The sequence below is a fragment of the Ovis aries genome, chromosome 7 (assembly GCF_016772045.2).
Source record: "Ovis aries strain OAR_USU_Benz2616 breed Rambouillet chromosome 7, ARS-UI_Ramb_v3.0, whole genome shotgun sequence".
NCBI classification, from domain to species: Eukaryota; Metazoa; Chordata; class Mammalia; order Artiodactyla; family Bovidae; genus Ovis; species Ovis aries.
This window is the reverse complement of record NC_056060.1, coordinates 78110282-78137355: the sequence shown is the minus strand read 5'-3', so window position 1 is coordinate 78137355 and position 27074 is coordinate 78110282. Positions and strand designations below refer to the sequence as shown.

At 40.6% G+C, this 27074-nt stretch overlaps 1 protein-coding gene and 1 long non-coding RNA gene across 9 annotated transcripts in view; one reads left to right on the top strand and one right to left on the bottom strand.

The window, feature by feature from the left end:
* The window catches only part of RAD51B (RAD51 paralog B), a 632024-nt gene that overhangs the window by 252526 nt on the left and 352424 nt on the right, over positions 1–27074 (bottom strand). The window lies entirely within an intron of this gene.
* The window catches only part of LOC132660073 (uncharacterized), a 33235-nt gene continuing 8853 nt past the window's right edge, over positions 2693–27074 (top strand). The window contains exons 1-2 of the long non-coding RNA XR_009601285.1: positions 2693–14870; positions 20716–20925. This is a non-coding gene — a long non-coding RNA (uncharacterized LOC132660073). The remainder of the gene's footprint in view (positions 14871–20715; positions 20926–27074) is intronic.

Genomic DNA, 27074 nt, shown 5'->3' with positions numbered 1-27074 from the left:
CACTTTATCTTATTCTTCTACTGACTCACCAGAAACAGCAAGTTCCTATGTGTTAGAGAAATAACTGTCCTTTATCACCATATTCCCTTCTAGCAATCGATGAGTAAAGCACTTCTAATGAAAGATTAGGTAAATGAAAGTATTGATTATGCCTATGCTGTAGAAAAATTACCCTAGACACTCACATGAGCTTTAAGCCACAGTGACTTAAAGGAGAAAGGCTTACATTGCCAGGGCATACCGTCTTCTTTTTCTCTCCATTCTCCCTGACAGGACAATCACCAGAAGTTCCTGTTTATTGTCTGTCCTTCCCTAAAGTGTTTGTGTGTGGAAGTGTGGAGCTGAGGCTGTTAAAGGCTTCCAGATTCTGAGGTGAAAGGTGCTGTTTTAAGTCATCCCATTCATTACAGATGTAATAGGCCTGGGCTGTGGCTCTAAATACACACAGCAAGGTCTGTTCTGAGATAAAGGAAGCGAAAGATCTGAGGCAGTCTTTATTATTGCAGATACAACACCCCAGGTAATAAGGGTGTCCTATAAAACCCACTGTTGCTGATAAAGAGGGGCTGGGGGCTCCTGGAGAATTTCAGTGTCCCTCTTAGTGGAAAGGTCTCTTTGCTCTAGATGCCTACATGGATGTTCTTGTGGTCAGATAACGGCCTTTTACGTAGACTCAGTAAAAATATGGAATAGTTGTGTACTGGAACAATGTGGCCAATGAAGCTTTTTCACATCCAGACTAAGATCTTTCACTTTTTCACTCAGATATTGATTGCATTACAATTAAGGTAGCCAAATTTTTGCAGCTTGAAAACCCTGCCAGTGAAGTTAAGGCAAGGATGGAATAGAATATTCAAAATGCAATTGTTGGAACATCTAATAATTAAATCAGATTCTGCTGGACAAAAAGGACTCATGTGGTTCTTCTGGCTGGTGGTATCACTAAAGGAGGCTCCAGAGTCTCAGAAATGGATCAGAACCACTGGGCTGGGCTGATGGGATGGGTGGGTAGAAGTGAGAAAGTGTGAAAGGAGAGAGAGAGCAGTGAACAAAAGCAGAGAGCACTGAGTTCATGAGAACAGATCCAAGTCGGGCACCAGAGTCAAGCCCTTAGACTCAGTGGGGGAAAAAAAAAAAGTACAGCTTCTTGGGATAAAAAGAGAACCTGAGTCTAGAGCAGGATCACTGCTTCTTCCCTTAGAAGGCCAGTGTCTAAGTCTGGTGTGTGTGTGTGTGTGTGTGTGTATGTGTGTATGTGTCAGTCACTCAGTCATGTCATGTGTGTGTGTGTGTGTGTGTATGTGTGTATGTGTCAGTCACTCAGTCATGTCATGTGTGTGTGTGTGTGTGTGTGTGTTAGTCACTCAGTCATGTCCAACTCTGCCACCTCATGAACGGTAGCCCACCAGGCTCCTCTGTCCATGGAATTCTCCAATCAAGAATACTGGAGTGGGTTGCCATTCCCTTCTCCAGGGGATCTTCCTGACCCAGGGATCAAACCAGGATCTCCTGCATTGCAGGCAGATTCTTTACAATATGAGTCACCACAGAAGCTCCCACCTAGGTCATTAGGCCTGCTGTAATCAAGTCCATTAACTGGGTGGCTTATGACAGAAATTTATTTCTCACAATCCTGGAGGCTAGAGAGACCATGTTCAGGGTGCTAAAATGGTCAGCTTCTGGTGAGGACCCTCTTCTGGAACGCAGACTGCTATCTTCTCATTGCAACCTCATATAATAGAAGGAGCAAGAGAGCTCTCTGGGGTCTTCTTAATACGGGCACTAATCCCATCCATGAGGGCACCACAGGTGACAGCCAGGGGAATAGATGCAATATATGATGTGGTCTGACCATGAGAACTGAGATGAAGCTGAGAGTTCCAGTGATGAAGAAGGGTTAGCATGACCTATTAGCAACATTTCCTTGTAAAAATTAATAAATTCTATTTTATAAAAAAATGTTTTTTAAAAATCAAAACCACAAAGAAATATCACCTCACAACAACTAGAATGGCTACAAGAAGAACAATAAAAAGTGCTGGAGAGGGTGTAGAGAAACTTGATCCCTTATACATTGATGGGGAATGTAAAATAGTGCGGTCACTTTGGAAAAAAATGTGGCAGTTCCTCAAAAAATTAAAACATAGAGTTAAGACCAATCATTTCACTTCCTAGGTATATTCCCCAAAGAAATGAAAACATATGTCCTTTCAGACATCTGTACGCAAATATTCATTAGCACCATTATCTATAATAGCTAAAAAGTAGAACCAACCCAAAGCCACAGAGACAGAAAGCAGATTAACAGAGGTCTAGGGGTGGGGGAAAGAATAGGGAGTGACTGCTAATGGGTATAGAATCTCTTTTGAGTATGAAAAAGTTCTAAAATGCAGTAGCGGCAATAGTTACACAACTCTAAGCCAAAAAATACTGAATTGCACACTTTAAATGGGTGAACTTTATAGTAAGTGATTTTTTTTCTTCCATTTTTGGCTGAGTGGCATGTGGGATCTTAGTTCCCCAACCAGGGATCAAAACCACACCCCCTGCAGGAGAAGTGCAGAGTCTTAACTAACCACTGGAGCACAAGGGAAGTCCCTATGGTAAGTGAATTATATCAAAATAAAATGCTTTGGAAATATCATGCTAATTTGTAAGTTTTCTAAGTAATTTTGCTGGTGACACCCACAAAGAAAAACCTACAGAGGTGAGGCATGAAACATGTGAGTGGGGTATGTTGAGTGTAACAAAAAAAAAAGGGAATGGAGGAGATCTTGGCAAATGGGAGAGATATGCCCACCCTCAAATGAGCAGCAGCTATGCAGCTCTCATCAATCATCAACCTGCAAGAATGCAGCCCAATGTTGTCAAATCTTGCAGTTTCCAAAAAAATCAGAAAACCTGGGTTGTTTTATGATGATTTTGCTCTGTTAATACTGATGCTAAATTCATATTTTCCTAAAGACGTCATTGAGAGAGTTAAGCATGGCCCATAGATCTGTAGACCAGAGGATCCCATGACTGCCAGCTTTTGACCTTCGATCAATATATGCACCTTCATTTGCTGTTAGCAAAGTTGATGGCATTCAATGAGCTCAGAAGCCTTTAAATATATTGTGACCTCCAAAACTTGAGACAATCCACCAGGTTGAAAATATTTATCACAGACCTCTTGGATATAAGGCACTAAAAGTTAGGAACAAGAACATACGTCCTGGTCAGTCAATTATGATGATGAATGGAAAGCGGCATTTCTGAAAGAGGCAGGTGGCTTCAGAAGCCTGCAGGAGACAGTTATGCACCAGCCCCCAAAACTGACCTCCTGAGCTCCGGGAACACCACTGGGCCCCATCACATGATCCTTAGTACTGGCTCTGGACTGACTGAATTTGTTTATTTTTTCATTGCTTCAGTAAACAGCAGGAGGAAACAGACTCCAAGTTCCTCAATGTGCTTATGAGCTTCCATTCAAGACGCAACTCAATCTTCCAGAGTCAAAAGGGGAGAGACACTTGAATCCAAGGGCTCTGTAGGCTGGAGGAGATTTAAATCCCTGAGTTGCCTCAAAAGCAGAAATATCTTTTACAATAATTTCCTTCTGAAGGAATTTCCCAGGACAGGGTGTTTTGAGGCAGATACATCCCAGCTCACATAATTGAAAGAGCAGGTGAACAAAAGGGGGAGGGGTCAGCTGATGTGATGAAGGGTCACACAGATGTCCTTGAAAATGGACAAGTCCTGGAGAATCAATTTGTGTGCTTTCTCAGAGACTTAAGGAACAGATTGTTACAATTAGTTCAGGGGCTGCATACAAACGATGCTCCTTTTGTGTGGACGTCTGCAAATCTCTATAGGGCCAGCAGTCCTTTGGAATCCAGGTCAGCCAGAGAAATCTGAGTGAGAATTTGTGTTTCTGTGTCTCCAAGAATGACTCCTCAACTCCTCCCCAAAGCAGCACATGCAGAATAATGGTCCATACAGGGTCAGTGTCCTGCTAGCCTTTGACTGAGGCTTCCAACCTCATTTAAAAATGTATTAGTCACGCGTAGGAAAATAACAGAATCCAAAGTGTGTTCTACCACAGAAACAACCAACATGGTTAAAACAGCCAGCTAGTAATTCCCAAAACTCTCTCTACACAGCGTGGATAGATTCCTGACCCACAATCTAAACAGAATAGATGCTTTACCGCCCTTGGCCCCTTTTCCTCTCCGGCTTCACTGATTTAGTCAGCTTCAAATACTTCACCTCTCATTAGCACCTTAATTTCAACTCAACATGTCACTAAGGAATCTCATCACTCCCCAAGGCTAGTTTTCCTCCTCATTTCTCATGGTACAGCATCATGGCCCACCCAAAGACCTGGGTCCCTCATCTGAACATCATCCACACATTAATCTCTGCATCCAACCCGACACTGCAGTCTGCCCACATCACTCCCCAGCTCCATCTCAAATCTATCCCTCACCTTTGCCCCTGCTGCTATCACTTCTAGACTGTGCAACAGATTTCTAACCAGTCCCATTTTGTTACCCCTCTCTCCTACCCTACATTATCATCAGGACTCTCTTACTGAAACATAATCAAATAAAGTTGCTGCTGCTAAGTCACTTCAGTCGTGTCCGACTCTGTGCGACCCCGTAGATGGCAGCCCACCAGGCTCCCCCATCCCTGGGATTCTCCAGGCAAGAACACTGGAGTGGGTTGCCATTTCCTTCTCCAGTGCATGAAAGCGAAAAGTGAAAATGAAGTCGCTCAGTCGTGTCCGACTCTTAGTGACCCCATGGACTGCAGCCCACCAGGCTCCTCCGTCCATGGGGTTTTCCAGGCAAGAGTACTGAAACCTCCATAAGCCCCTCCAGCGCTTACAAGAGAATGCCTTAGGATGTTATACAAGATCCATCGGAATCTTATCCCAACTTAACCTATTTAGGCTAATTTTTTTGCCACAATCCCATGTTTAAAATGTCTTCTTCCACCCTGAACATGCTATATTCTTTCTCACATGCTGTTTCTTCTATTGATGATGCTCCTTTTGCCTTTATTAGAGTGAGCAGTTCCTATATATTCTTAAAGGTTCAGCTCTAATGTTTCTTTTGAAGAAATACTTGCTGCTGCTTCCCAGGTATTTCGCTCGTGCCAATCACAAAGCACTAACACAATGCTGAACTCTAGGTCTGAGGCCATGTCTTATTCACAACCGTATCTCCCATGACCAGTACACTCAGGTGCTTAATAAACGTCCACGAACTGCATGACTGAACCAGGAAATTAAAGCATTCCGAAAGCAAGAAAAACAGACTTTCCAGTATAACTAAGTACAATCAGGAATCTAAAAATGAACACTTCTTCAACAATAAACTTCATGATGAGGAACATTAGCCAGACAAAATAATGTAATTGATAGACATGGTCTTGGCTTAGACAACCAGAAATGACCTTTCAATCCTCTGAATATGCCCTCTTAAGGAAAGCAATTAGTACAGTGCCCAGCACACCATAAGCACTGTGTATATGTTTGCTGTTGTTATTAAGGAGTTATGTTCTGACCCATAATCCATCTAAATAAATATAAAAATGAGCTGTCATAATGGAATTCTACTGTCTAAGTAAGTGGCCTACAATACTTAATCTTACAATTAGAGACTAAAATCCCCACGCATACCTAAGTTTCCCACTGCAAATGAAAATACCCTGCTTCAAACATATGAATGAGCCAATGCCGTCTGGCCATAGCCCACATACTAGCATCTGAGGACAGATACTTAAGTGCTTTTGTCACTATATTATAGGTTTTTCTATAGCCCAATATCAAGTCTACTGATCTACTCAGCCCCTCCAGTACCTACAGCTATTTGCTAGAGGCTTGAATGAGTCAGGAGAAGAAAATGATTAATCCACTTGAAGACATTTGAAAGCTGGGTGAGAGCCATCCTGTGAGTAAAACCTCAGCGCTGTGGGGCTGCAGCCATTGGAAAGTTAGGGGATTTCCATGGTTGAAAACATTTGGCTGCCTTGCTATGGTCCTCTGACCTTGCAATAAAGACAGAACAGGCTTAGCTGGGTGATTTACCTCTGATAATATCCTATGTCTGCTGCCTTTGGCGGTCCGCTCTGACTTGACAAAACCAAAGCTACTCCCCCTGAGCCTTATAATTTTGGAACTGGCTCAGAAAATTCCCTCTTTTTCCTCCCAGTGGGTATCATTCTCAGTCTTTGGCTTCACTTTTATGTATCATGAGGTTAAATGAGAAGTGGATGTAAAGCATCTAGCTCAGTATATGGCAAACACGAGGTGGGTCTATTCTTCTTTAGGCCCTGTTGGTCTCTCAACTCTCAGGGCAGAGAGAATCAGAATATTTTCCTTTTTGAAAACCTGGCAATACCATTTAAAATCACTTTTCCTGCTTAAGATTTCTATCACTTGCCACTGTTCCTCGTCTATTCAAATTCTTCCAATTCTTTTATAGCGGATGTGAATTCTGAAGTTTACTTTTTTTTTTTTAAAAGATGCTATGCTAATCTTATATGGCTTTTATTTCCCTGAAGTTACTAGAGATACTGCATCTGAGAAGTATAGTTGCATGCTCTTTGTTTGTTGTTTAACATGTCATGTTTTATTGATGTAAGAAGAGTTTTTAAAAATTCTAATCTCTTGGTCTCCACCAGCATGTCTCTACTTCCATTTTCTTACCCTTTCACATTTTGGGCACTGCCGTCTTTCTTCTTTCTTTCATTTAAACATATGAATCACTTGGATTTTATTACCATTTATTGCCATCTCTTTCCTGGTTCTGCTTTCTACTCTATCACTGCATTCGTAACACATTCTTTGTGTTTGCTATCAAAAATGTGTCAGCAGGATCTACTAATGCCTGACTGTTTACCAGTCTCTTGTCTCTGTTTCTCTCTTTAACATCATCTGTTTTCCTTACATAACTTCTTAGAAACGCGTCCATTAACTCAATGAAGAAAGAAATATAGGCAAAGCTTGCTGCTTAATTCTCATTACTGCCGGGGAAAAAAAAATCCAAGAACCCCTCCATTGAGCATCATCATACATCTCATATACACATACAAACAGACATATGCAACCTTTCACTGACAGGGTTTTCACCCACTGATTCATGGTTCACAAGGCACTTGTTGAGCAATGCTAACTGCTGCTTTTCACTGTGTTGGCATGGAGAGAGGCCCTGGGGATTTTGCCGTTTGGCCCACAGATCAGTAAACACATTAGGGATTAACAGTGAAGAGATAAGAAGCTTGGGAATAGGGCACCAGAACATTGATTTTGGAGGAGGAGAACAGAAGGGAATTTCAGGAAAAGAAAGAGAAGTGATGAACTGTAAGACCAAATAAGGAAAAGAAAGAGAGGGATGAATAGGATTAGAGAAAGGAAGATTTAGAGAGAAAACACAGGATTCAAGGAAGGAAAGTGGAGTGGCTACGGAAAAGAAAGAAATGAGGAACAGAGGCAACAAGAAAAGAAAAAGGTGGCAGGCAGCTGGCCATCCACTTGAAAAAGAAAGCATAAAGGGAAATATTTAGGAATAAGTAAATACAGATGAGAAAACATTCCAAGTCAATGTGTCATCCTCATTGTTAAAATCTCCTTTGTTATTATAATCTACCATCCACAATATGGCTTCTGGTTAGAAATCCCTCAGCCTATAGAAACTGAAATATCTGTCTTGCTGATTCTTTTGAAGTCAGCTACTCCCATCAAAGCCCTCAAAGACTCAAATCCTGTCAATTGACATAACTCAAAAATGAGAAAAGAACTAACTGGGATGTTCTTCTGACAGTTTACTTCTAATAACTGGCCTTCCATATGCGATGACAATGACGGTGTTTTCTAATCACAAAGAATTTTAAAAATTCATTTTGCTCCAGGCAACTACAATGACCAAAAGATGCCTCTTGTTAATTACTGATTTAAAGCCTGAAAGTATATTGGGGACAAAAGGGCATGAAAATTAGAGCCAAGGACTCCTAAGCTGGGTTAAATATCTGTATGGCAACTCCTAAGAAACAGAAATATCTGCACAGCTGCCTGTTTCTTTGGCTGTGAGGCTGAATCTATCCCCACTCTGTACAGACTCGTAGTTAGCATCTGTTGTCTTTGAACTTCCCTTTCTTTCAGTAGAAAGAAAGGATGGTTTGGAGCACCATCCCGACCTTCATTGTAGGCAGCGCTGATGGGACTGTCATCCCAGGGACAGGTGATTCTGCTAGCCAAAGGGTGGGCTTATAACCCAAGCCAGCCAATCAAACTCTCTCCTGGGAATCTGATTAATTAGCTAATCAACAAAGATCAGAAAATATCTGGAATGGATTCATCCCAAAGACGGTACTATGATGTGTCCACTAGTTCCTGTTTCCTATATTCCTAGAGCTGTCCTACTCTACTTTTCCTTCAGTTATATGATTTACTCTGTATCTATTCCAAAATTGTTTTTTTCCCCCTTTAATCAGCCAGAGTTAGTGTCTGTTAATTTTAATTAAAAACTCTCAACAAATACGATCCACATTACATTGAATCAACAAGTCATCTGTGTAAGGCTGTCCTACAGCTTGATGCCTTTTGTAACCTCTCAACTAGCTACAGGCCTGTTCTCTGTGCCGTCACAGTCCTGGAAACCCAGCTGAAACAGTTTAACTTGTTCTGAAAAGCAGGGCCAGAACACAGTGACAGGCTAGAAATGAGATGAGTCAACCTAGTCAAAAAGTTAAAATTTTATATGAGATGAAGCTGTAGCCTGCTTTATGATGGCACCAGAAACTGGTCAGGACCATTATGTCAAATCCTAAGACATTCATTTAGAGATAAGACAATCTAGAGAACTGAGAGTGGGGGGTGTGGTTGCAAAGATACAGATCTATAACACAGCTCTGAGTCTGGCCCCAAACTGAAGCCTTGTCTAACTAACAGGGCAGAGCAAGCCCCACACTGGAGCTGGGATACTCGCCCTGTTGGTTACAGCTTTCAGGGCCAGCCTCTTTGTCTGGAGACAGGGTGACTGACCACCCGAAAAGGGAGCACTCTGCAGCATATGCCAAACTCCCTGCAAGAATGTAAGGGACTTCCTTGATGGTCCAGTGCTTAAGGCTGTGCTTCCAATGCAGGGGGCATAAGTTCAATCCCTGGTCGCAAACTAAGATCCCAAATGCCTGTGTGTCCAAATAGATAAGTTAAATTAAACAACAGCAACAAAAAGAATGTAAGGGAGTCTACAACCAGAGACTGTGGCTGGGTTATTCCAAGCACCCTGGATACTGCTCTGCTCTGAAACTATGAGGACATTAACTCAGATTTGATTGCAGCTGTCTATTCCATGGGCTCATTTCTCTCTCAGCCTGCAACATAAAAGACCTTGGAAATGGCAGTGTAAGCCAGAGGCATCTTACATAATATCAAATTCTTACCTACACTGAAAATTGTCCAGAAGTCTCAAACATTATTTCATCATCTTGGTTCTTATCACATACTATTCTAAAATGCAATGCATTGTTCATATTATCCACTAAGGCCCCTCCAGCAAAGAGTTTTATAAGAAACCCTATAAATGCCAAGAGTTCCATAGGTGTGCCGAGAATAAAATGAGGCCAATAGTGACTAGGTTCTCCAGCTCCTGGCCATTAAAACATGTTAAGTTAACCAGGATGACAACTATTCAGTTCAGTTCAGTCCCTCAGTCATGTCCAACTCTTTGTGACCCCGTAAACTGTAGCACGCCAGGCCTTCCTGTCCATCACCAACTCAAACTCATGTCCACTGAGTCCGTGATGCTATTATAAGTTAATATAAAAGATTTAAATATATTCAAATTAATGTAAGAGAAAATAATTACTTCTCAGAAATCTAGAAGTATTTACTTACAAAAGAAGTTTCCATTTATAAACTTTCAAAAGTATAAAGCTATGTCTCAGTCAACTTAGCTCATCAGCAAAAGATGTTATTAGCTGTTGCATGAATAGTATCTTTTGGGACTTAGGAACAAGTAGACTTTTGGAACTTATCTGTTGGTAACTTAAGAATTTCTGTAGTATTTTTAGAGAACATAAGGTTTTCTTTCCAAATTGGCTAGGTTCTGGGATTCCAGATGAATCCCTGGGAAATAAAAAAAAGGCATACTTTATTTCCACAGTCTACAGAAAGCTACAGAAGCTGAGACTCGGATGGGACCTTAGCAATCATTTAGATTACATTTCGCCATTTTACAAAGGTCAAACTACATGTGCAGGCCAGTTAGGAAGTAGTTACTTGATATAAGTCACACAGCTGATCAGTGGCCTGGCTAAACTGAGAAAACAGATTATCTGACTTAAGCCCAGTGCTTGTTTCACTATACCAAGTGCTTTAAAAACAAAGCTACTAAATTCTCATTCATTCATTCATCCCATTCAACATGCACTTATAAAGCGCATCTGATATGCCAGGAGTTGGTCTATGTAGGCATAAAATGATAAATACAAATATAATTAAGTTCCTTCAAAAAAAAAAAGGGAAAAAAGTTGCTTTCTAAAAGTGCCTCTTGGTGTTTCAGTATTCATACATTTTCACACTGTGGTAAAGGCCAAGAGAATTGAGGCAAAAGATAAATAAATTTGTACAATCATATCAACAATAATGATTCAACATTATGTGAATTGTTTTGCCAGCAATAGGGGCTATTTTCAGTAAGCTAACAAGTAAGGCCTAGAAACCATTATGATGTCTACTTCTGGTCCAGAAGTGAGGCCTCCATTCTTGCCTAGGATGGGAAAAACGGGAACCTGAACACATGACTACTCTGTACATTGTCTCCAAACAGAAATACACTCTCTAGACTAACCCATGAGAAGAAAGCACCATTTCACTGAAAAGATCTGGGAGGGGTTTGGTCTTCTTGGAACTATGTTGAAGGCACCATGGCTGTGAAGGTGAGGTGCCTTGGAAATAAAAATGGCTAATATGTACTGAGTGCTAACACTTAATTGCTTTCTCAGTAATAATCATAGCTTCACAGGCATGGTTTCATTTAATCTTTACAACAACCGTCTGAGGTAGAGGCATCAGGATTACCTCCCTTTCGTGGAAGACTTAAGTAACTTATTGAAGGCCACCAGCTGGTGAGGGGCAGAGTAGGGATTTAAACCCAAGGAATCTTCAGATTGAAGGACTGGCTACAGCCCTGAGCCCCTACAGGAGGGGAGGTACACCCCTGGGAGTCCAGAACCTGGTCCTGGCAGCTGAGAAAGCTCCACCTATATCTTAGCCATGCTGAGGTCCAAATCAGAGGGTTTGAGGAGAGAAAAAAAGAGGGAAGGGACTGTCTGAAAAACAGACAGGAGAGTCCTACTGCCCTCTAAGTCAAAGCCACAGGCCTTGGAGGATGTATATCTCTCTCTCCTGATACTCTGCCTCTGACCGACTTGGGTCAAGGAGGCATTATTGTACTGTGATAGGTATTTACATGCCTGGAAAAATCCCAAAGATGCATCCAGCACTTCTGAATTAAAGCCCTTGACGACTCCACCAAAGATCCATTATGTATGGCCAGCACCTTCTATAGTGCCTACCATATGAATAGGGTACAATAAATATTTCTAGAAGGAAAAGGGGAAGTGAAGGTTAAAAAAACTAGAAAAGATTCTCAAAAAATTTATCAGAGCCCTAGCTCAGTGACAGAACATTGGCCTGGGAGTCAGGAGACTTGGGTCCTACCCAGTTCTAAAACCAGATGTATAAAACTGATGAAACAGAAACACTACATTAAATCCAATCCAGCAACAGACTGAAAAATCAAAGACCGCTAATTTCGAGAAAAAGTGGAGGAAAAAACAAGAGTAAGTCTCTTAAACATATACACTACTATATTTAAAACAGATAACCAACAAGGACCTACTGTATAGCACAGGGAGCTTGACTCAATATTATGAAATAACCTAAGTGTCAGTTGCTCAGGTGTGTCCGACTCTTTGAGACCCCATAGACTCTAGCCTACCACGCTCCTCTGCCCATAGAATTCTCCAGGCAAGAATACTGGACTGGGTAGCCATTTCATTCTCCAGGGTATCTTCCCGACCCAGGGATCAAACCTGGGTCTCCCACACTGCAGGCAGATTCTTTACCATCTGAGTCACCAGGGAAGCTCTCCAATATAAAATAAAAATTTTTTAAATAAAATAAAACTTAATCTCTCTGGCCCTCAGCTTCCACATCTATAAAATGGGTTGATAAGATGATCTATGAAGGAGATAATATGTAAAGCAGTCTTATACAATGGCTGGCCTAGAAGGGGCTTTTAACTTATGTTTACTGATATGATACTTTTCATCTTTTAAACTCCATTCTGTCATTTAACTTGGCCTCCTTACTTTACACATGAGGAACCTAAAATATGGAGAAGTTAAGTGGCAAGAACAATACGACTGTTACTAATTAATTAACTTTAGTACACCTAGGACAACAATGAAGTTCTCTCAAAAGTGCGGTACCCTCTTTTCTACTCACACTGCTTCAGGACTTGACTGAGTCTTCTTGTTTCTCTCATGCTGCACATGAGACCTTTGAAAATAATGCCACATGACTGATGAGATTCAAAGAAGCCATAGGATCCGTACCACTGTCTCTTTTTTTAAATTTATTAATTTGTTTAATTGAAGGATAATTGCTTTACAGAATTTTGTTGTTTTCTGTCATGCTCTGGGGCCACTGTCTTTGAGTAGGACTTATTTCAGGAAAAACCAACAAGGACCTACTGTAGCGCACAGGGAACTCTGCTCAGTGTTATGTGGTGGCCTGGATGGGAGCAGACTTTGGGGAAGAATGGATACATGTATATATACATGGTGAGTCCTTTTACTGTCTACCTGAAACGATCACAACATTGTTAATCAGCTACACTCCAATATAAAATAAAAACTTTTAAAAAGGACGCATTTTAAAACACTTAAAGAGAACAGAGTTATATATATAATCTTCAAGGTGGAAATTCTAGACATTTCTCAGTAGTCTACTCCAGTTTTGCTTCTTAGTAGATACTTCCTTATATCTATCCCCAATCCTTCATACTGCAATATAAGCCTCTTGTGTTATTTTCAGGTGAGATGGAAAACACATGTCATTATTTTCTGCTAAGCATGTTCATGGACGCAAAGATTGCTATTAAATTGTCTTTTATCCTCTTTTTTTTTCCAAGCTGACTAATCCCAGTTTCTTTAAATTCCCTCATACTTCTTCTTTCCCAATCCTTTAATCACCTTTGTGGCTGAACTCTCAGCTACCTTGAGACTCAACTCCTCCCCGTTAATTACAAATCACAGAACTGAGCACAATTTCCTACTATGGTTCTGAATGAGGACTAGCAAGCTGATTGTGTCATAGTTCCTACAGGAAGGTTCCCTAAATTAGCATTCCAAGATCATGCTTTGGTTTGTAAAACTATAGCACCCTAATTTAGGGTAAAAGTAAATTATCCTTCATAGCAAACTTAAACTGGCTATCTCCCAACTCTCAACATGCTTCTATCTACTCTCCTCCAAGCAGTTAGGGAGAACTGCCTTGGAAGAATACGGGAAAAACATAACAAAGTATCAATAAGTTAGCTGAACAGGAATCCTAAAATGTGTATCAAATGTAAATATAAGGGGATTTGGGTTTTGTACATCATTGTTTTTATATTAATACAGATAATTCAGTGGCATCTAAGAAGTCATGAGTTGCTAAAACACAATGTAGTTACCATACACTATTCTTACAGTGTTTTCTCCTTCTTTGCATAATTTTTCTAAATTCACAATATTTTAGGAAAAAGAACTTTTATAAATTGCACAGTGGCATGTCTAAATGCTTTTTTCTCTAACATACTTATCTCCTATGTTTTCTGTAAGTACCACTGAGGCTCAAAATGAAAATAGCTTTTTAAGATGTCTTTGGTTGTTTACATGAAGAATTAAGATCACAATAGTACGAGCCATATATTGACATCAACTTAATGAATATTTGTCAGATACCTGCTATGCACACACTAGGTGCTTAGAGATTGGGAAAGAATATGAAAAAAAAAAAAAAAAAACAAATACAAACTTGGAAGGTTCTCCAAAGGAGATGACATTTAAGGTGATCATTGAGGAGTGAGCAGGATTTTGACCCCACACTCAAGCTGAAGGAACATCCACTAAGCAAAGGAAGGCAGGATGGCATTCCTGACACAGCTAATGACATACTGGCCAAGGGAGTCACTGGGAAAGAACTGAACTGGATGCTGGAGAGATGCTATTTTTACAATAATTTTTCCAACTAAAAGTCATCCAAGTACCACCGTTCACACAGTCACGCCATTTCAGTGCAATCTCAGTTAGTGAGTAAACAACAAATTAACACAACAGGCTTCATGCAGGATGGACACTACGTAAAAAGGAGATGATTTAAAAGGCCAGGCAATCCAGGGAAACAAAGTCATTTGCCTTTTATGGTTTCAGTAATTTCACTCACTATGGTTTCACAACCTTTCTTCATTCCACAGTGGGATCATTTGGTCCCACTTGGCAAACACGGGGCTTCTTTGTCTGTGCATGTGTGTTTCTCAGCAAGAAGAAGAACAACAACAACAAAAAAATGTGGCTGAGGTTGATTTGCAATTTTTTACTGTGGCTTTGAATCATGGATGATATCAGCGCAGCTCCAGAAATTGGGTTTGTCAGTTAAACCTCCCTCCCTGCCGGCTAAGCAGCAGAGCATGAAACATAAACCATAAAGAAACAATGACAGGGCTCAGGGGTTATTTATTGTTGTTCTTCAAATACATCTCCGTGACAGAATGGAAAATGGTCAACTGGGAATCCAAACGATATTTTCATCAAGCTCAAGATAATTTCTTAGGGTATGCTTTTTTTCTCTTTTTCTTTAATTTTGAAAATTTGTTAGCAAAGGAGAAGGAAAATGGTTGGGAAATGTCTGAGAAAGGTTTGGCAGAATGGAGTGTGTGGCTTAACTAGCCAGTAGGAAGGAATTTTGAGTTTATCATGGCAGAATTCTCAATTTACATCCTCTTTGGAACTAGACATGTCTGTAGGTTTGTGCTAATCTCCTCAATAAGTTGAGGGAGTTAAGAGCACTAAATGGGAGATGAAGTAGGGCGATGTATATGGACATATGTGGTCACAGGCCCACACATTTGTGTGTGTGCCCTTTCAATAAAAATGAAGAACTACAGAATAAAATGCCAGTTCATTAGACATTTATTAAAAACGTGCATATTCTGGATCAAACTTTGGTGAGGCAGGCTAACAGTAATGAGAAAAGGACCCTGTCTTGGTGGGAATCCTGAACCACAGGAGAAAGAGGGAGGTAAATGTATTCACTTGGATGGGGGAGGCGGAGTTCCTACGCCCCTAAATTGTGACTTGGGCAGCTATGTGGACAATGATTTTCCACTAACAAAAATGGGAAAACTGTGAGAGATGGTCATTTTGGAGAGAAAGACTAACACTCCAGACCTGGGCATTCTGAGCCACCGGTGGCTATACAACATCTGGTAGATATCCAGCAAACACTTGGACACACGAGCCTCGAGCTTAGGGAAGTCTGGGCTAGAAGTAGAGTTCTGAGACTGGTCGGAGTGTGGGTGGATTTCATAAGCATAAATAAGAGATCAACCAGGGAGAACACACAGTGAGGAGAAAACCAAGGGCAGCATCTAGAATGCTGCAATAGACAGCGATTTAATATATACCTCCCTTGGGTGGCCACTCCGTGTAGCATTTCATGTAGTACTTCCAGGTATAGAGGAGAAGAGAACGGGAGTTCCAGCCCTCCAGGAGCTTATTTTACAGGTGCTTGAGTAGGACACATTTCTTTCTTGATATCAGTGGTAACTCCTCTTTGTGTGTACACGCTGTCACTTCAGAAGTGCCTGACTCTGCAACCCTATGGACTGTAGCCCCCCAGGTTCTACACTATCCCTCAAAATTTGCTAAAGTGATACAGAAAATATTATTTTGTACTTTCTATGCCTTTCCAATATATTTCCCTAAGCTTTTCATTTTGTTCTTAAATGCACATCCAGGCATTATTAAGGGCTTCCCCGCTGGCTCAGACGGTAAAGAATCTGCCTGCAACACAGGAGGCCTGGGTTCAGTCCCTGGGTCAGGAAGATTCCCCTGGAAATGGCAACTCACTTCAGTAATCTTGCTTGGAGAATTCCATGGACAGAGAAGCCTGATGGGCTACAGTCCATAGGATTGCAAAGAGTTCCTCATGACTGTGCAACTAACACTTTAACTTTTACTTTTCAGGCATTATTTGGAAGGACTTTACAGATTATTTCATTTAGACATCACAACAACTATACAAGGTTGATATTACTACTCCATTTCACAGATATAACAATTAGGATACAGCTGCTGCCAAACAGCACAGCCAAGACACAAAGCCAAATGTGTCTATGTTCACAGGAGTAAATCTACACTCTTTAAAAAGTTTTTTAAAAATCTTTATTTAGCCATGTTGGGTCTTAGTTGCGGCACGTGGGATCTTTGTTGGGTCATTTGGGATCTTTCCTTGCAGCACATGGAATCTCTAGTTATAGCACTCAGGCTTAGTTGCTCCACGGCATGTGGGATCTTAGCTCCCTGACCAGGGATGGGCAGATTCTTAACCTCACTGGATCACAAGGAAGTCCCAATCCATGCTCTTTTAAAAGTCCTCATGTTCTGTATGTCCACTCCTCACGAAGAGGGAACAAATGATCACCATCAGCAATAGGAGGGAGGTTTTGTAAAAACTGAACCTCTGCTATCAAACACGCTAATCCATCCTTACCTACTCCCAGGACCAGTGAGTTAGTATGCTTTGAGAAGTGCTAAGACTGTTTAGCAAATGCCCAAACTTGTGACGGATGAGAATCCAACAAATGAGAAGGGACTTGTTGTATCCATCATATAATGAACATGTCTGTTTAAAAAATGAAACAAGTCATGTTTGATGTAGGTTTTTGTAGCTTGTGGATAATACTGTGTTGGGCAGTGAAATTAGGAATTCAAAAGAATCATAAAACTGAAGAATAAAGAATTGAAAAGCTAAATAAGATTCAAAACCTCAAATCTGACAAAGTATCCTGAGGGAGGAAGAGAATAGACCATATGACATTAATATAACTCTGAGTTTAACAGCTACGCATGAATAAGCAAAATATGGTGTATCTATGCAATGAAATATTATTCATTCACAAAAGGAATGAGGTTCTGATTTATGCTACAGTGTGGGAGAAACTTGAAAATATTATGCTAAAAGTAAGAAGTCAGACACAAAAGGCAACATACATTTTTATATGCAATGTCTAGAATTTGCAAATTCATAGACCCAGAGAGTAGGTTAGTGATTGACAGCAGCAGTGGGGGAGGGGGACTAGAGAGTATTTTAAGGTAACCAAGTGGGATAAATAGAAAGACATGTTATGGACTAGATGAAGTCCAACTGGGTTTATGTTAAAGTCAACTTCTTTTGGATAATTCCAGCTTCCTATTGTTTTCCTCTATAAGTCATCCTTATGGGAGAAAAAAAATTATCAAATTCTCCTGCTCCAGATGAACTCAGAAGCTCTGATGCACAAGATTCAGGTGTCCTGTCAAAAACACTGATGCTGGGAGTTTTAGCTACTTAGAAGTTCCCATTCTCTTTACTAATATTTCCAGAATTTTCTAATTTTCCCCAAATTCTGAAAATTTCTCTGCTGCCAGCCTTATCTCTGCCCAACCAGTCTGTCAGACTGGAGAATTTTTCTCATTCACCTCTTGCCAGACATTGTGCTTCATGGAATCCCTTCTGCTCCCCTCTATGATAACTGCATAATCAAATATCAATATTCCAAGTTGTACCTTGATAAAATATATACAGCCCACTCACTAATACATCATATTTTCATACCGAAAATTCCACAAAATCAAGCTTTTGGATTATGTTAGCTACATACATTTTCAACATAGAACTATGAATTTTCTGATATAATTGGGGCAACTTTGCACAGCTCTTAACTATATGCATTTTATCTCTAAAGAGAGATCAACACACTCATGTCATAATCATACATTTGCAATTTGTCTCTTGATTAAATAGATCATGCCATATTAACAGCACTCACACTCAGGTAATAGCAAAACTAAGCCATCCCTTACAAACTGGCATACTTTCCAATAAGCACTTATTTCCTCAGTGTCCATCTTCAGAGTATCACAAATAATACTGGCAGCCACATAAACTAACACAAAATACACTGCTAACTGCCAGCAATACTGAATACAAAGTATACACCTCACCTTACTGAAGCCAGAATCAAAGTTAGACCAGAAATGAATCAGGAAATATTATAATCTTTTTCCTAACCCCTATACTAACTTGGAAGTGAGGTAGGGGTGTGTGCGGAGGGGTAACATCAAATAATCGTTACAAGTCAGAACAGAACAGGTCTTAAAATTGTTTTTGGCTCCACTGCCTTCGAGTTGGCTCCTGAGACAGAAGTCAAGCTGTGACTTACAGGGTTATATTAATTTTCCTTATGCTGCTTAATTTTAGTAGCATAGTTTCCACATACTCTAATTTCTTGTTTTCAGTGTTGTCTGACATGTCTTGTAAATAGTGTGAAGCTGGTTTAACTGTACAACATTAAAGTTATATCCCCACTAGGTCTATAATCTAAAGACCCGCCACTTATAGATAAGGAGTAGTTCTGACCTCTGGGAACTACTGAGAATTATGGAGAAATCCAACAAGGCCTTCTTGCTTTTTAAAACTAACCTTCAACAAGAAGGCTTTGCTCATGTCTACAAAGTTGTCCTTTCAAAATTAGGTAGACAAACACTTAACACTCCAGATCCTGAGTCTTCCACGACTTCCTCTGTTTTACAAAAACATTCGACATAGGTGCCCAACACTCTGCACCACATTTTGTAGGTCCCATTCCTCTAGAGAGACTATGAAAATGGAGTTTATTTCAAATTTGATTTATCCCAGAGCCACACAGTCACACCAGGTAAAAAATCTTGTGATTATCACTCTAGGGCAGGGATTGTATATTTCCGATGTTCCGAACAGATGCCAGTAGTACTTCAGACAGTGTGTCTGAGTGTCTGTTCATTAATACAGCAGTTCTTGTGCTCTTTGTGGGCTATGATGCCAACTCTCAGTGATGGAAGCTAAACCCATTTCCCCTGTCCCACACAGCCCTATCACAAAACACTGACTCACTAAAACAGCAGTTATGTTCTTGATCAAGGGACCTTTTACAAAGGATCACTTTCTGTAAGAGAGCATTTAATAAACCACAAATGATATGCCTTTATACTGTGTAGAAAAAAAGTCTCTGAAGTTTCCGTATTACTGATAGCCTGAGATTCTAAGTTGGAGGCTTTTAGAAGGGAGGAATGAAGAGTGATCTGAAAGCAGCAATGAGGAAAAGGATGATGCCAACTCCAACTCCACATCCGGGGCTCATGGTAGGAGACTATGGAAAATAACTGCAATTAATTAAGAGGGCAGCTGGCACAGACAGGAGAAGGCAATGGCACCCCACTCCAGTGCTCTTGCCTGGAGAACCCCAGGGACAGGGGAACCTGACGGGCTGCCATCTACGGGGTCGCACAGAGTTGGACACAACTGAAGCAACTTAGCAGCAGCAGCAGCAGCAGGCTTAGACACACGAGAAGCAAAGTTCTCCTAGAGTTAAGAGGGGAAAGGAGTGTTCCAAGAAGAGGCTGAGGATATAGGATGCCAGATTTTGCTGATGTCAGTTTCTGACTGTAGGGATACAGGACTTGGCAGGGAGATGAAGAAGGGGTGGGAGAGAGGAATGAGAGTTTGGGAGATAAAGGGTTTCCTGCAAGTTGGGCTCCTTGTGACATCTACACAGTAATCGAAGCACAATGAAATCAGATCTGTGTTACCAGAGCAGAGACTGACGACCAGGCTGAGAGTGGGGTCAGAGAGGGATGATTACCTGGGTTCCTCTTGACTCCTGATAACGGAGTATCCAATGAAGTTAAGCAAAAGGGGATCTTATTCAAGTGCATATATCCCCTCTTGATTCCTGATGATGTAGAAGGGGATACATAAATCCATACCACAGAGCAATATACATTTAATTTTTTTTCTGTGTCATTTTAAATTTAATTTTATGGCACCGAAAAGATGGAGAAACAGCTAAGATAATGGAAGCTAGATGGCATTCTTTAAGAAGATTTTGGGAAACATTTTGGGAAGTCTTAAGGATAGTTCATGGCTTGGGGAAACTGATTTAGATATGTCTGATAGAATGCCCTCTTAAACTTTTCTAAGACACCGTGGTAAAAATCACCTCGGGAAAGTTATAAAATCTCCTTGAGATTCAGTTCCCTTATCTGTTAAGTGGTTAGAAGTGTGGGAAAGGCTGTTATGAGGATTACATGATACAAAAATGTAAAAAAAAAAAAAAAAAGTAAGTGATGCAAGCACAGCACCAGCCACAGAGTACATGCCCAATAAACACTTAATTACCTTTTTCATTTGTTCTTTACAACAAACCCGTGATTCAAGTGCTAACTCCATTTTAAAATGCAGAAACAAATTTGTAGTGAGGTTCAGAAACTCATTCCTTTAGGAAGAGACTGAGCGGGGATTTTCAACTCTGCTGAAAACTGATGCCAAAGTTCCTTCTGTTCCATCTGTTGTCTCTCCTGTTTGTTTGTCTACTGCAGAGTATCAGAACTTACTTCCCTCAAGCTGTTTGAAAAACATGCTGCCTCTTCAGATGTCAACCAAGTAGAACAGGTATACCAGGGTCATATATGAATCACCCTCAGACAAGAACCAGCTGCATTAAATGATGGTGATGGTGAAGATGAAGACTGAAGAGAACATCAGGAACTTAAAAGCCCATAAGAGCCTGAGATTCTCTTTGGTTCTGAGTGAGTTCCTTTATGTGATAAGGGCAAAATTTGGCTCAGTTTTCATTTGCTTCCTCTTTTGTTCAGAAGCTGAGTTCTGTTCAACTTGTTATGACCCCAGGAACTGCAGAACGCCAGGCTTCTCTGTCCTCCACAATCTCCTGGAGCTTTCTCAAATTCATGTCCATTGAGTTGGTGATGCCATCCAACCATCTCTCCTCTGCCACCCCCTTCTGCTCCTGCCCTCAATTTTTCCCAGCATCAGGATCTTTTCCAATAAGTCAGCTCTTCGAATCAGGTGGCCAAAGTATTGGAGCTTCAGCTTTAGCATCAGTCCTTCCAATGAATATTCATGGTTGATTTCCTTTAGGAGTGACTGGTTTGATCTACTTGCAGCCCAAAGCACTCTCAAGAGTCTTCTCCAACACCACAATTGGAAAGCATCATCTCTTTGGTGCTCAGCCTTCTTTATGGTCCAACTTTCAAATCCATACATGATTACTGGAAAAACCATACCTTTGACTATACAGGCCTTTGTTGGCAAAGTGATGTCTCTGCTTTTTAATATGCTCTCTAGATTTGCGATAGCTTTCCTTCCAAGGAGCAAGCATTTTTTAATTTCATGGTTGCAGCCACTATCCTCAGTAATTTTGGAGCCTAAGAAAAGAAAATATGTCACTGCTTCCACTCCCCTTCTATTTACCATAAAGTGATGGAACCAGATGCCATGATCTCAGTTTTTTGAATGTTGAGTTTTAAGTCAGTTTTTTCACTTTTCTCTTTCACTCTCATCAAGAGGCTCTCAGTTCCTCTTCACTTTCTGCCACTAGGGTGAAGTCATCTGCATATCTGAGGTTGTTGATATTTCTCCCGGCAGTCTTGATTCTAGCTTATCATTTATCCAGCCCAACACGTTGCATGATGTATTCTGCATATCAGTTAAATAAGCAGGATGGCAATATACAGCCTTGTCATACTCCTTTCCCAATTTAAAACCAGTTCATTGTTCCATGTTTGGTTCTAATGATTGCTTCTTACCCCACATACAGGTTTCTGAGGAGACAGGTAAGGTGGTCTGGCACTCCCATCTCTTTAAGAATTTCCCCCCATTTGTTGTGATCCACACAGTCAAAGGCTTTAACATAGTTAATGAAGCAGAAGTAGATGTTTTTCTGGAATCTCCTTGAGTTCTCTATGATCCAGCGAATATTGGCAACCTGATCTCTGGCTCCTCTCCTTTTTCTCCACCCAGCTTGTACATCTCAAAGTTCTTAGTTCACATACTGCTGAAGTCAACTTGAAGAATTTTGAGCATCACCTTACTAGCATTTGAAATGAGCACAATTTTATGGCAGTATGAACATTGTTTGGTACTGCTCTTCCTTGAGATTGGAATGAAAACTTACCTTTGCCATTCTTGTGGCCACTGCTGAGTTTTCCAAGTTTGCTGACATATTGAGTGCAGCACTTTAACATCATCATCTTTTAGGATTTGAATAGCTCAACTGAATTCTATCACCTTCACTAACTTTGTTCATAGTAATGCTCCTCAAGGCCCACTTGACTTCACACTCCAGGATGTCTGGTTCTAGGGGAGAGACCACACCATTGTGGTTTTCTGAGTCATTAAGACCTTTTTTGATAAAGCTCTTCAGTACATTCTTGTGCATTCTTGCCACCTCTTCTTAATATCTTCTGCTTCTGTTAGGTCCTTGTTGTTTCTGTCCTTTATTTTGCCCATCCTTGCCTGAAATGTTCCCTTGGTATCTCCAATTTTCTTGAAGAGATCTCTAGTCTTTCCCACTCTGTTGTTTTCCTCTATTTCTCTGCCTTGTTCACTTAAGAGGGCCTTCTTATTTCTCCTTGCTATTTTCTGGAAGTATGCATTCAGTTGGGTATATCTTTCCCTTTCTCCTTTGTCTTTTGCTTCTCTTCTTTCCTCAGCTATTTGTAAAGCCTCCTCAGATTTACTGTCCTTCTTGCATTTCTTTTTCTTAGGGATGGTTTTGGTCACTGCCTCCTGGACATTACAAATCTCCATCCATAGTTTTTCAGGCACTTCATCTACCAGATCTAATTTCACCTCCACTATATAATCCTAAGGGATTTGATTTAGGTCATACCTAAATGAAACCTAAAGAAAGTTCCTTTCCCTACTTTCTTCAAATTAAGCCTGAATTTTGCAATAAGGAGCTCATGATTGGAGCCACAGTCAGCTCCAGGTCTTGTTTTTACTGACTGTATAGAGCCTCTCCATCTTCAGCTTCAAAGAACATAATCAATCTGATTTCAGACTGACCATCTGGTAATGTCCACGTGTAGAGTCATCTCTTGGGTTATTGGGAAAGGGTGTTTGCTATAACCAGTATATTCTCTTGATAAAACTCTGCTAGCCTTTGCCCTGCTTCATTTTGTAATCCAAGGCCAAACTTGCCTGTTACTCCAGGTATCTCCTGACTTCCTACTTTTGCATTCCAAACCCCTATGATGAAAAGGACATTTTTTTGATGTTAGTTCTAGAAGATGCTGTAAGTCTTCACAGAACTGGTCAGCCTCAGCTTATTTGGCATTAGTAGGTGCTGCATATACTTCAATCGTTGTCATGTTGAATGGTTTGCCTTGGAAACAACAGTTCATTCTGTCATTTTTGAGGTTGCACCCAAGTTCTGTATTTCAAACTCTTCTGTTGACTATGAGGTCTACTCCATTTCTCCTAAGGGATTCTTGCCCACAGTGGTAAATACAATGGTCATCTAAATTAAATTCGCCAAGTCCCATCCATTCTAGTTCACTGATTCCTAAGATGTAGATGTTCAATCTTGCCGTATCCTGCTTAACCATGTTCAATTTACTTTGATTCATGGACCTAACATTCCAGGTTCCTATGCAGTATTGTTCTTTACAACATCAGACTTTACTTTCACCAGCAGACACATCTATAGCTGAGTGTCATTTCTGCTTTGGCCCAGCTGCTTCATTCTTTCTGGGGCTATTAGTAATTGCCCTCCACTCTTCCCCAGCAGCATATTGGACACCTTCTGACATAGAGGGCTCATCTTCCAGTGTCATATCTTTTTGCCTTTTCATACTGTTCATGGGGTTCTCGTGGCAAGAATACTGGAGTGGGTTGTCATTTCCTCTTCCAGTGGACCACATTTTTTCAGGACTCTTCACTATGATCTGTCCATCTTGGGTGGCCCTGCACAGCATGGCTCATAATTGCATTGAGTTACACAAGCCCCTTCAGCACAACAAGGCTATGATCCATGAAGGGGTTTCCTCTTTATACGTTGTAAAGAACCAATGTTAATGAAAACCAGTGAAGCAGCTGCAGTATATACATAGCAAAAAAATGTGCTGAGCAGTCTAAAGACATAGATTCTGGCCTGACTGAGGTTACTGAGTAGCCAGATGGCCTTGGGCAGGTTCTGATGGTAATAATCTATTGATTATGAACCGGATTTCAGAACCAAAAGCCTTAGATTTGATTCCGGTTCTTTTGCTTACTACTGTGTGACCTTGAGCAAATCACTCTCTGAGCCACAGCTTCCCCATCTCAAAATGGAGTTAATAATACCTAATTTGTCGAACAATTATTATAGGAATTAAATAAAGTATTGCAGGTAGTTGGCACAGAGTTGGCTTTCAGAAAATAACTAATTATTACCACCACCAATCTCATAGTTTCACATTCTCTGTTTCTGAAATGAGGCAATAATATCTATCTTGCCTCCTGTGTTCTATCTTCCAGATAGTATTATTTGTGATGATTATCATATGTGAAATAGCATTTGGGAATGTAAAAGACCATGTAAGAATATGGGGTTATTATGAGGATAACTCAAGAGAGAACTGAATATACTATCTCTGACATCTGAGCTGACAGAGAGGATTAATCTTGACATTTTTTGAAAATGATAACTACGTCCTGAAGGTCCCTAAATATCTAGCTGAGAAAAACAAAATGTTCTTCAGGTTCTCTGAACTCCAAGGTCTTTTTTTCGTAATATATTTGGAACCCCTAAGGGATCATTTAACTCATTGTATAAATGCAAAACAACAATAAAGTGGAAATCAAGGGAAAGATGGTTTCACAGATTGCCCACAAAACTGGGAAATAGTTACTACAGCACAATGCAATAAAGAGGCTTACAGACTGAGTCCTAGGGGAAGGATACAAGTTCTATTTGTTGCATGTGGATATCAGTGGCCAGAAGCTGGCTTCTTCTATTCTGTGAAGTGCCATGTACATAAATTTCTAGACTGTCATTCCCTTTAACTCAAAACACTGGTGAACAAACAGCTGGAGCAAAGCCACGTCCAAAACATGACCACCACAACTCAGAACATCGGCCGTCTCCTGTTGCTTAAACTCAGCCCTTAAACCACCGACTTCCTTAACTCAGAGTTGTTGTTCAGTGTGTATCATAAATTATCTCAGAGAATCTTAGGGACGGGGTCTTAGAAATCTTCTACCCCCCACAACTCCCATTGCTGGCAGGTCATCTTCACACCACTCCACACAGAGGCTGGACAGTCCAGGGACGAGGCTGCCCTGCTGATCTGGTTGCCCTTGGAGCCACAGATGACCAGTACTGGGGCTAACACAATTCCCTTGCCCTGAGGCTTTCCTGAGGGGCCTCCTGCTAGAGCAACATTTTGGTCTTTTTTGTAGCCCCATCCAAGGATTCCAAGGATTTTGGAGCAGATGTGAAATAGGCTTCCTTCTCTCTCATTCTGAGTATGGAAGACATTGTTCTTCTTCTTCTTCTTCTTCTGTTTTTTTAAAGCAAGCACATGACAGTGTTGACTCTCACTGAGTTATCCATCAACAAACACCCCTAAAACTTCTCCCCATTACTTGCTATCAAACCAAGCTCCTGCCTTCTTTTTAGGACTTATCACAATATTTTGCTAACCTAAGTGTGGAACTTTACCCTGACCTGTGTAAAATTTAGACTCACTGGCTCAGAGAGCTTATCACAGTGGTTAAGAGTGTGGGCTTTGGTGCCAGACAACTGGTCCCTGCTCCAGCTGTGCCTCTGTGGCTGGAGGACTTGAGGAAATAGCGTAACATCTCTGTGCTTCTATATCTGCTTATCAAATGGAGTATTAAACAATGTGCAACTCAGAGGGTGACTGTGAGGATTACATGAGGGAATCCATGGAACACATTCAGCTTTCTGCCTGGCACATGATAAGCACTCAATAAATGTATCTGTGGTTGTTAGCAGCAAACCCATCCCATCAACCTACAGAGATCTTTTAAAAACCAGTCTCTCTTATTGGATCTCTTTTAACTTTGAGGCCACCATGTGTTACACAAACACGTCTTCTCTGCTTTCATCAAAATTTTAAGTGAGAAAATGGATAGAACAGTATCAGCCAACAGATTCCTTACTGTGATGATCTCCCTCTAAACTGTCATTAATCCAAGCTCAAAACCACTTGGTTACATTTGTTCAACCAGCTCTGAGTTTACTTAATTAACCCAATGAGACATCAAGGATATAATAAAAATCTCTGCCAAACACCTCAACTCTACTCTATGACATTCCTATAAGCAATCAGATGAAATGCAAAAGAAGGAAATAGGAATGCTTTGCTTTAATGAGCTCATAGTGGCTTTTAATAATCATCACAAGGTGTCATTTGCTTTGGTAGTAAGATGAGAGCAGCTCTGTGTAGGGCTCTGAGTCAAGCATTTTACACAGATTATCTAATTTCATCTTCAAAACAACCCTTTGATGTTGGGGTTATGATGATCTCTCTCCCCTTTTACAGAGAAGGAAAAAGGCTTAGTTCATAGATTTTATAAATGGCTGATCAAGCATTCAAACCCAAATCAGACTCTAGAGACTAAAGTATCCAAGTGTATATTATCTCCCTTTTGTACTAAATGACAACCTAAGACTATACGAACTAACAGCTAGGGTCCAGTTCCAGCCTTCCACCCCCAGAAACTTGACATTGTCTGTATCCCAGAGTTGACAAGGATTAGTTCTCACACTTTACCTTAACCAAATTCATAATAAACCAGTGCTGCAAACCAGAATGCCAATTTATTGCTTTATGATAGTGATGTGTCTATCACACAGACTAAGATACTCATAACATTCTCATAACATTCAGAGCATTTCCCACTTCAGACAGTTCTACCTACAGAGGCA